Below are 11,683 nucleotides of genomic sequence, written 5' to 3'. Positions count from 1 at the left end.
GTCCATTTTAACACTGTATGTGGAATCCAGATGTTCACTGCTCCTTTCTCACCCACTGTCTTAGGCTAGGTTCTCTAGAGAAGCAAAACCAGTAAAGTGTATAAATATATAGAGAGATTTATATCAAGGAAACAGCTCATGCGATTGTAGAGGCTAGAACGTCCCAAGTCCGTGGATCAGGGTAGAGGCCTCTCCCACGTCAAGCAGCCACAGAAGCTGGCAAGCCCAAGATCAGCAGGTCAGAGAGCAGAGCTCCCGCTCACAGGCTTTGCAGATTGATGAATCCCAAGTTCGTCAGATAAGCTGACAGCTCAAGTCCCAAGTACCGGAGATGAGACGACAGGAGGCAGCCGCAGGATGGAGAGAGAGCAAAAAGCCAGAAGGTCTGCTTATATTCAGATGCGGGCCACACCCCCAAGGAGACTCCCTTTCATCTGATTGGCTCCTCACAGTACATTCAATCATGGGAGTGATCACATTAAAACACTGAGAATCATGGCCCAGCCAAGCTGACACAATTTTAACCATCACACCCACGTTCACACAAAACTTCTACATCTCTTTGTGAATTCCAAAAGTAATTCCACTCTCACTGAAGTATTAGTGAGCAATTCAGCATTTTCTCAACATTTCAGAAGAGAGAAGGAAGAGTGAGTCCACATTCACTCAGTGTGCATCATTAACTCAAAAGCTCTCCCCTGGCCATGTCGCCTTCAAAGCGTTTCCTCCTGGCTCCACCTCGTATCTGACCATGACCCCCAGAGTATTCAGCTCCCATCCTCCTTCTTCTCCCTCAGTCATCATGCAAAGCTGATTCTGACTCTAGCTTGAGGCTATCCAGCACTATTTTTTTTAACAAAAATAGTCCCTTCCCACAGAGAAATTATTGTAATAATTGCAAGAAAAATAAAAATTTCAGCAAATATTACATTTGTAGGAACCAAAAAACTGAAAACAACCTTAACATTTATCCACAGGAGAATGATTAATAAATTATAGGACATCAGTATGATGAAATTAGTATAATTATAAGGGATGAGATAGGGTGATACATACTCACATGGAAGCACAGCTAAGACATACTATTAAGTAAATAAAACAAGTCGCTGACAAACGTGTAATATAATCCCATTTATGTTAAAAAGTATATACATACGTATGTGTGCGTGTGTATTACAGGATCCCTGGGTGGGGGGGGGCAAATGGTTAGGGCTCGATTACTAGCCAAAAGATTGGTGGTTCAAACCCACCCAGAGGTGCCTTGGAAGAGAGGCCTACCTATTTGCTTGTGAAAGATCACAACCTTGAAAACCCAATGCAGCACTGTTCTACTCCAGCACACATGAGATCGCCATGAGTCAGAATGAACTTGACAGTAACTAACAACAATTATATATATATCTCCACCATGCGCCTGTCAGTTTATCATACTGTGGTAGCTTGCATGTTGCTGTGATGTTGGAAGCTTTGCCACCGGTGTTTCAAATACTAGCAGGGTTACCCTTGGTGGACAGGTTTCAGTTGAGCTTCCAGACTAAGACAGACTAAAAGAAGGACCTGGCAGTCTACTTCTGAAAAAACTGGCCAATGAAAACCTTACGAATAGCAGGAGAACATTGTCTGATATAGTGCCAGAAGATGAGCCCCTCAAGCTGGAAGGCACTCAAAAAAGACTGGGGAAGAGTTGCCTCCTGGAAGTAGAGTCAACCTTAATGACGTGGACGGAGTCAAGCTTTTGGGACATTCATTTGCTGATGTGCCATGACTTAAAATGATAAGAAACAGCTGCAAACATCTATTAATAACCAGAACGTGGAATGTACAAAGTGTGAATCTAGGAAAACTGGAAGTCATCAAAAATGAAATGGAATGCATAAAGATCAATATCCTAGGCATTAGTGACCTGAAATGGACTGGTATTGGCCATTTTGAATCAGATAATCATATGGTCTACTATTCCAGCAATGACAAATGGAAAAGGAATGGCTTAGCATTCATCATCAAGAAGAACATTTCAAGACCTATCCTGAAGTACAACACTGTCACTGACAGGATACTATTCATATGCCTACAAGAAAGACCAGTTAATATGATACGGAAGAAGTAAAACTATCCCTATTCACAGATGATATGATTCTATACAGAGGGAACCCCAAGGATTCCACAAGAAAACTACTGCAACTAATAGAAAGATTCAGTGGAGTAGCAGGATACAAGGTCAACGTACAAAAATCAGTTGGCTTCCTATACACCAACAAAGAGAACTTTGAAGGAAATCAAGAAAACAATACCATTTATAATAGCCCCAACAAAAAGTAAAATACCAAGCAATAAATCTAACCAGGGACATAAAAGACCTATACAAAGAAAACTACAAAACACTATTGCAAGAAACCAAAAGAGACCTACATAAATGGAAAAACATACCATGCTCATGGATAAGAACTCAACATTGTAAAAATGTCAGTTCTACCCAAAACAATCTACAGATATAATGCAATACCGATCCAAATATCAACAGCATTTTTAATGAGTTGGAAAAACTAATCACCAACTTTACGTGGAAAGGAAAGAGGTCCCGGATAAGCAGAGCATTACTGAAGAAAAAGAACAAAGTAGGAAGCCTCACACTACCTGATCTCAGAATCTACTATACAGCCACAGTAATCAAAACAGTCTGGTACCGGTACAACAACAGACATATAGACTAATGCCAAACAGAATCGAGAACTCAGATGTAAATCCATCCACCTTTGGTTAGGTGATCTTTGACAAAGGACCAAAGTCTATTAAATGGGGAAAAGACAGTCTTTTTAGAAAATGGTGCTGGCAAAACTGGATGTCCATCTGTAAAAAAATGAAACTGGAACCATACCTCACAGCATACACAAAAATTAACTCAAAATGGATCAGAGGCCTAAATGTAAAACCTAAAATGAAAAAGATCATGTAAGAAAAAATAGGGACAACACTAGGGGCCCTAATACATGGTATAAATAGAATACGAACCATAACTAACACAAACAGCAGAAGATAAACTAGATAAGTGGGAGCTCCTAAAAATTAAACACTTAACACTCATCAAAAGACTTCACCAAAAGAGTAAAAAGAGAACCTACAGACTGGGAAAAAATTATTGGCTATGACATATCTAACAATGGCTAATCTATAAAATCTATAGAATACTTCAACACCTCAATAACAAAAAGACAAATAATCCAGTTAAATAATGGGCAAAGGACATGAACAGACACTTCACCAAAGAAGACATTCAGGCAGCTAACAGACACATGAGGAAATGCTCACCAATCACTAGCCGTTAGAGACATGCAAACCAAAATTACAGTGAGATACCATCTCACCCCAACATTACTGGCCAAATCAAAAACACAGAAAATAACAAATGCTGGAGAGGTTGTGGGGAAATTGGAACTCTTAACGCACTGCTGGTAGGAATGTAAAATTGTGCAACCACTATGGAAAACGATATGGCGCCTCCTTAAAAAGCTAGAAATGGAAATACCATATAATCCAGCAATCCCACTCGTAGGAATATATCCTGGGGAAATAAGAGCAGTCATATGAATAGACATATGCACACCCATGTTCATGGCAGCATTATTCACAATAGCAAAAAGATGACACAACCTAAGTGCCTATCAACAGATGAATGGATAAACAAACTATGGTACATACACACGATGTTACACTATACAAAGATTAAGAACAAGGATGAATCTGAGAAACATCTCACAACATGGATGAACCTGGAGGACATTATGCTGAGTGAAATAAGTCAATCACAAAAGGACAAATATCGTATGAGACCACTATTACAAAAACCCAAGAAAAGGTTCACACACAGGAAAAAAAAAAAATTGATGGCATTATAGATTGAATTGTGTCCCCCCAAAATGTGTGTCAACTTCAGTAGGCTATGATTTCCAGTATGGTGTGATTTTCCTACGTGTTGTAAATCCTACCTCTATGATGTTAACGAGACAGGATTAAACACTTATGTTAATGAGGCAGGACTCAATCTACAAGATTAGGTTGTAGCTTGAGTCAATCTCTTTTGAGATATAAAACAGAGACAGGAGCAGAGAGACAGGGGAACCTCATACTACCAGGAAAGTAGTGCCAGGAGCAAAGTGCATCCTTTGAACCTGGAGTCCCTATGCTGAGAAGCACCTAGACCAGAGAAGGATTAATGACGACAAGGACCTTCCTCCAGAGCCAACAGAGAAAGTCTTCCCCTGGAGCTAGTGCCCTAAATTTGCACTTTTAGCCTCCTTGACTGTGAGAGAATAAATTTATGTTTGTTAAAGTCATCCACTTGGGGTATTTCTGTTATAGCAGCACTAGATAACTAAGACAGGTGATTACGAGGAAGGGGAAGGGTAGGGAGGGGAGAAATTTCGAACTAGATAGTAGACAAGTGTTAACTTTGGTGAAGGGAAGACAACACACAGTATGTGGGAAGTCAGCACAACTTGACCAAGGAAAAGTCATAGAAGTCTCCTAGACACACCCAAACACCTTCACCACAACTGAGAGCTGGGGACCATGATCTCCGGGGACATGTAGGTCAACTGGCATAACATAGTTCATAAAGAAAACGTTCTACGTCCTGCTTTGATGAGTAGCATCTAGGGTCTTAAAAGTTTGGGAGCAGCCATCTAAAATACATCTATTGGTCCCATCACACTTGGAGCAAAGGAGAATGAAGAAATCCAAAGACACAAGCAAAATATTAGTCCAAAGGACTAATGGACCACAAGAACCACAGCCTCACCAGCCCGAGACCAGAACTAAATGGTGCCTGACTACCATTACCAACCACTCTGACAGGGATCACAATAGAGGGTTCCAGACAGAGAGGGAGAAAAATGTAGAACAAAATTCAAATTCACAAAAAAAAAAAAAGATCAGACTTACTCGTCTCGTAGAGACTGGAGGAACCCCTGAGACTATGGTACCCAGACATCCTGCTAACTCAAAACTGAAACCACTTCCAAAGTCCACCTTTCAGCAAAAAATTAGGCAGGCCTATAAAATAAACAATAACACAAGTGAGGAACGTGCTTCTTAGCTCAATCACATATACAAGACCCAGTGGGCAACAGCTGCCCAAAAGCAAAGACTAGAAGGCAGGAAGAGACAGGAAAACTGGACGAATGGACAGGGAGAACCCAGGGTAGAAAGGGAAAGGCAAAGAGTGCTGGCACATTGCAGGGATTGCAACCAATGTCACAAAACAATTTGTGTATAAGTTTTTGAATGAGAAACTAATCTGCACTGTAAACTTTCACCTAATACACAAAAATTATGAAAAAATTAATAAAAAAGAAAAGAAATCAAACGACATATTGCAGCGGGCAAATCTGGTGCAAAAGGTGTCTTTAAAGTGTTGAAAAGCAAAAATGTCACTTTGACGACTAAGGTGCACCCGGCCCAAGCCATGGTATTTTCAATCACCTCACATGCATGCGAAAGCTGGACAATGAATAAGGAAGTCCAAAGAAGAATTGATGCCTTTGAATTATGGTGTTTGCGAGGAATATTGAATATACCATGGACTGCCAGAAGAATGAACAATTCTGTCTTGGAGGAAGTACAGCCAGAGTGCTCCCTGGAAGTGAGGATGGCGAGACATCATCTCACGTACTTTAGACATGTTATCAAGATGGACCAGTCCCTGGAGAAGGACATCATGCTTCGTAAAGTACAGGGTCATCAAAAAAGAGAAAGACCCTCAACAAGATGGATTGACACAGTGGCTGCAACAATGGGCTCAAGTATAACAATGACTGTGAGGATGGTGGAGGACTGGGCTGTGTTTGGTTCTCTTGTACACAGGGTCGATATGAGGCAGAACCGACTCGATGGCACCTAACAACAACAGGAGCAGGGCCATGCTCTCTCTGGATGCCCTGGGGGAAGATCCTTCCTTGTCTCTTCCAGCTTCTGATGGCCCCGGGCATTCTTGGCTTGGAGATGCATCACTCCAATCTCTGCCTCAGTCTTCAGGTGGTGTCTTCCCCGTGTCTCTGTTTCTTGTCATCTTCTGCGGGACACATCAGCACGAGGTTCTAACCAAGCCTGATACGTTACTAATTAAAAAAAAAAAAAAAAAAGGTCTTCAGGCCTCCCATAAAGAACGAGATCTTACTTTGCTCTTTTGAGTTTGTACCTTCAGAGCTGACGAAAGACAGATGCTGTGGTTTCATTTCCCTTCTCTTACAGGAGAATGCATGAATGAACAACATCAACTTGATGGTTTGTAGATTTTCTAAGATCACCTAATTGAAATGTTATCTGGGTACAGGTGAAGTGGTATTACAATAACTATTAAGGTACTTGTGATTGTATGAGTCAAAACCATAAAACAAAGCTTTGTAGTAAGAATGTGTTCCCTGGATCCTAACTGCCTGGATTCCAATCCTGCTCTGCCCCTTACTGTTGTGTGCTCGTGGGCAAGTCTTTCCCCTTCCTCAGTTTCCTTATCTATAAAATGAGGACGATAACTATTAGTAGGAAGTGCCATATGTGTGCCAAATAATAAACAAACATAGCCCCTCCAAAAAAAAAAACTTCCTTTTCATCAGCCTTCCTTTTTTGCCGTTAGGGGAGGCAGCACCACCCAGTGGCTGAATGGATTTCACCACAATTTCTCTCCCGACTGGTGCAGAGACTCTACTCAAGGGCTTCCAACAAACACCTCCTCACAAGCCTGCCTGTGGTGAGCCACCACTTAAAGCTAATGAACAGATCCAGACGAGGAGGAGGAGAGTGGACACAGACATCTGGTGACTCTGCCTGGCCCTCGAAGACAGGGATACAACTGGCTTTTAACGGTGGAGGACTCCATCTGTTCAATATCCACAGCTAGTGGTCACTCTCAGAAACAAGCTTCAGGGTTGGGGAAATCAAGACAGATTCTTTTTTTTTTTTTTTAAATTCTTTTTTAACTTGTTATTTTGAAGATATATCATATTTACATGGAGATTGTAAAAATTGTACAAATATTTCCTGTATACATTTTTCATCCAATTTCACCAGCTGGTAATATTTCTTCATTACTCCATGATAAATTGATAACATGAAGGCCCATTACTCCATAACACTTTAGTACGTATTGCCTAAAAACGAGGCTTCTCTTCTAACATAACCACAACACAACCTCAATATCAAGAAATTAACACAAATCTAATATTATCATCCAATCTACAAACTCCATTCCATTCTTTTTAAATTGTACTTTAGATGAAGGTTTACAGGACAAACTAGCTTCTCATGAAAAAATTAGTACACATACTGTTTTGTGACATTGGTTGCCAACCCCACATGTCAACCCTTTCCCATTCTCAATCTTGGGTTCCCTATTACCAGCCTTCTTGTCCCTTCCCGCCTTCCAGTCCTTGCCCTGGGGCTGATGTGCCCCTTTAGTCTCATTTTGTTTTATGGGCCTGTCTAACATTTGGCTGAAGGGTGAACCTCAGGAGTGACTTCAGTACTGAGCTAAAGGGTGCCCAGGGGCTATACTCTCAAAGTTTCTCCAGTCTCTGTCAGGCCAGTAAGTCTGGTCTTTTTATGTGATTTAGAATTTTGTTCTACATTTTTCTCCAGCTCTGTCCAGGACCCTCTATTGTGATCCCTGTCAGAGCAGTCGGTGGTGGTAGCCAGGCATCATCTAATTGTACTGGACTCAGTCTGCTGGAGGCTGTGGTAGCTGTGGTCCGTCCGTCCTTTGGACTAACCTTTCCCTTATGTCTTTGGTTTCCTTCATTCTCCCTTGCTCCAGACGGGGTAAGACCAGTGGAGTATCTTAAATGGCCACTCACAAGTTTTTAAGACCCCAGACGCTACTCACCAAAGTAGGATGTAGAACATTTTCTTTATAAACTATGTTATGCCAATTGAGCTAGATGTTCCCTGAGACCATGGACCCCACAACCCTCAGCCTAGTAACTTGGTCCCTCTGGGAGTCTGGATGTGTCTAAGGACCTTCCATGACCTTGCTCAAGACAGATTCTTCGCTGTGAGCGGAGGCTGGCACCTACCAAAAGCCATTCTTGAGTAAAATGGTAATGTAGAAAATCCATATTCCCTAAAGTGATATAGAACGACCTCTCCAGCCACATATCAGGCCATCTGCCCTGTTTTTGATTCTCCAGGTGCACCAACTGCTGGTAATTCCTGGGAAGGCACACTGCTGTTCTGACCATCCTTGGCTCATGCCTTCTTCTCTGCCCAGAATGCTCTTCTCTCTCCTCATTGCCTGGTTATCTCCTGCTCATCCTTTAAGACTCTGCTCAGCCATTACCTCCTCCAGGAAAATGTTCTCCCCTTCCCCAGGGCCACCCCTCCAGGCTGGGATGGGTGTCCTCCCATGCATCTGTAACTTTCTGCATTTATCTCCATCACTTGAATTTACCATGCTGCATTAAAATTGTCTTGTGTCTGTATCTAACTATGTAACAGTACTGACTGTATTTTACTCATTGATGCATCCTTAGTACCTAACACAGTTGTTGGCACAAATAAGGTATTTGATGGTTGAGAAATAAGGGACTTATAGACCTGATACTGGGAAAGACATTAGAGGAACGAGAGATCCATGTGGGGCTACTTTGCATTTCAAGGGAGAAATGTAAATGGATCTAAAAGTAATTTCCCCAGATTCCAACCCATTGCTCTTTGCACTACACCACCCTGTTTTTGTCTCCCTGCTAACACCCAGCAGCACCAAGCCCTCAAGAAACTGGGAGAGCCCCTACCCTCTGACAGCTCTCTGAGCTTGCCAGCTCCGGCAATGCCCTGAACCCTAGCTCTATTCCTCCCTGCTCGCTCCTGCAAAACTTTCTTGTTCAGGACTAAACTGCTCATTTGCTTTGATCAAGCACTTTATCCCAAAGGAAATCCTCCTGGAACCTTATCCTAAAGTAAATATTTTAAAAGAAGAAAAAAATAACCACATGCATGAAGATGCTCATTTACAGCATTATCTACAAAAGTCAAAAATTAGAAACGATAAAATCTCCACATAAAAATAATTCAATTCCTCTAGATAGTTTCCATATGAATATAATTATCACATCATGTAAAAACTAAACAGTTTCACCAAAATGGGAGGACTTGGTTTTTTGTTTGTTTATTTTATTTTAATATAAGAAATATTTCCATTACACTTGGAGTCCCTGGCTGGTGCAAATGGTTAAAGCACTTGACTGCTAACTGAAAGACTGGAAGTTCAAGTACACCCAGAAGCACCTCAGAAGAAAGGCCTGGCAATCTACTTCCAAAAAAATCAGCCACTGAAAACCCTACAGAACACGGTTCTACTCTGACATACATGAGGTCATCATGAGTCAGAGTTGACTAAACACAACTGGTTTAGGGTTCCATAGTACTTACTGTGTCCAGGCACTATTCTATTGTATGAATATCAACTCATTCAACTCTCAAAACAACCCTATGAGGTACGGCTATTCTGATTCTCATTATTTATCCCAGGATAAATAATGTTTGTTTGGTTTGACTTAAAATAGAAGTTAAATGGCCTCCAAGACACTTTGGGGGATACTGAAAGTCATTTCGAGTATTTTTCTTCCAAACAGAGTAATGTGGCACATATTAAGGATCTTGGTCAGCTGAGTAGAGTTGGGTGAGTTTCAAAACTTACATGTCTTAACTTTTGCCATTATTCTAGAGATGGAATGGTTCCATGTATTTACTAATCTTTTGAAATGATTAATTAAACTGTTTTTTTTTTTCCCCCCTTCCATGGAGATACTTAAGAAATTGCCCTTTTTTTTTTTTTTAAACATATAATGTACTCACATAAATAACGCACCCACGCATACAATGCCAGGCATAACGCACTTAGGAAAATAACATGGCAGGGGGAGCAGTTGCTTGATTGGCAAAAATACACATAATGCACGCATTACTAGTGTAAAAATACAGTATATCAGATAAAATGCACTAATGCACTAAAACTATTCCTCCATTTTCATACAAATGCAGATTGGCATGAGGATCCATTTCATACGACCATCAATAAGTCCCAAGGGTAGATGCTCCAAACTGCAGGTATTGCTATAATAATAATAATGACAGCTAATATTTAGTGAGTGCTGTATAAGTGTTAATCAGTTACCATAAAGTTGATTCCTTGGGTGGTGTAAACAGTTAACACACTCAGCTGCTAACCAAATGATTAGAGGTTTGAGTCCACCTAGAGATGCCTTGGAAGAAAGACCTGGAGATCTACTTCTGAAAAATCAGCCATTGAAAACTCTATTCTGACACCCATGGGGTTGCCATGAGTTGGGAACTAGTGGTGGCGGTGGTCTGGTTATAAGTGTTATATGATGTAATCCTTACAATAATCCTTGAGTAGGTATTACCGCTATAGCCATCTTACAGAAAAGGAAACAGGCAGTAAGTGGTAAAGCCAGGCTTCAAACCTAGGCAGTTCAGTTTTCAAGTGTACCTGCCGAGCCACTGTCCCAGGTTGCCACCCAGTACAGTAAGCTACAGGGTGAGCAACAGCCCTGGAAAGTAAGTGACAATTGTGATATATAAAATAATCTTGTTACAAAGTAAAAGTTAACATAGGTCTGAATTAATTATTGTCTTTATAGAAAATAATTATAACTTATTCATTTTTTAAACTATTTTTCTTAAATCATATTTACCTATGGTTAATAATTATCCATGAGATAATTAGATAGACTGACACAGTGGCTGTAACATACCAACGATTGTGAGGATGGCACAGGACTGGGTAGTCTTTCATTCTGTTGTACACAGGATCGCTATGAGTCTGAACCAACTCAACAGCACCTAACAACAATAATTATCCTGAGCAAAGTTGGGTAGCATAGCTGTAGCTCTTAACCACTTGGCCACCAGGTTTCTGTTCAATAATAAGGAATTATTAAACAGACTGTGGTACACTAACATTATGAAAAACCATGACAACACTAAAAAGTAAAAATATGAAAAAAATGTAGCAATTTGGAAAACAGTATTAAATATAGTATCAGTATATAGCATTAAATGGAAAAACAAATGTATCATTGTAGGTTCACTATGCTTTAAAATGTTTTTTTAAAAAAGATACATACATATGGACAAAAACTAGAACAGAATGTGAAAAATGTGAAATTAATTTGTGTTCGGGTGGTAGGATTAAGGGGTTGTGCGGTTGGCAGCAATGCATACAATGCACGTTTTTTTTTTTTTAGATATTACTCAATATTTATTGTACTTCAGGTGAAGGTTTACAGAACAAATATCTTCTCATTAAACAGTAGTACACATATTGTTTTATGACACTGGTTAACAACCCCACGACATGTCAACCCTCTCCCCTCTCGACCTTTTTTTTCTTTTTTTTAAATATACATAGCCAAAGATACACCATTTCAAAAATTTCTACATGCACAGTTCAGTGACATCGACTACGCTCTTCCAGTTGTGCTGCTATTCTCACTTTAGATGAAGGTTTACAGAACAAAATAGTTTCTCATTAAACAGTTAGTACACAGGTTGCCCTACAACAATGGTTAACAACCCCACTATACACGTCAACACTGTCCTTACTTAACCTTGGGTTCCCTATCACCAGCTTTCCTGTCCCCTTCTGCCTTCTAGTCCTTGTCCCTGGACTGCT

This window comes from Trichechus manatus, unplaced genomic scaffold (assembly GCF_000243295.1).
Source record: "Trichechus manatus latirostris isolate Lorelei unplaced genomic scaffold, TriManLat1.0 scaffold00035, whole genome shotgun sequence".
Lineage (NCBI taxonomy): Eukaryota > Metazoa > Chordata > Mammalia > Sirenia > Trichechidae > Trichechus > Trichechus manatus.
This window is presented reverse-complemented; position numbering follows the sequence as displayed.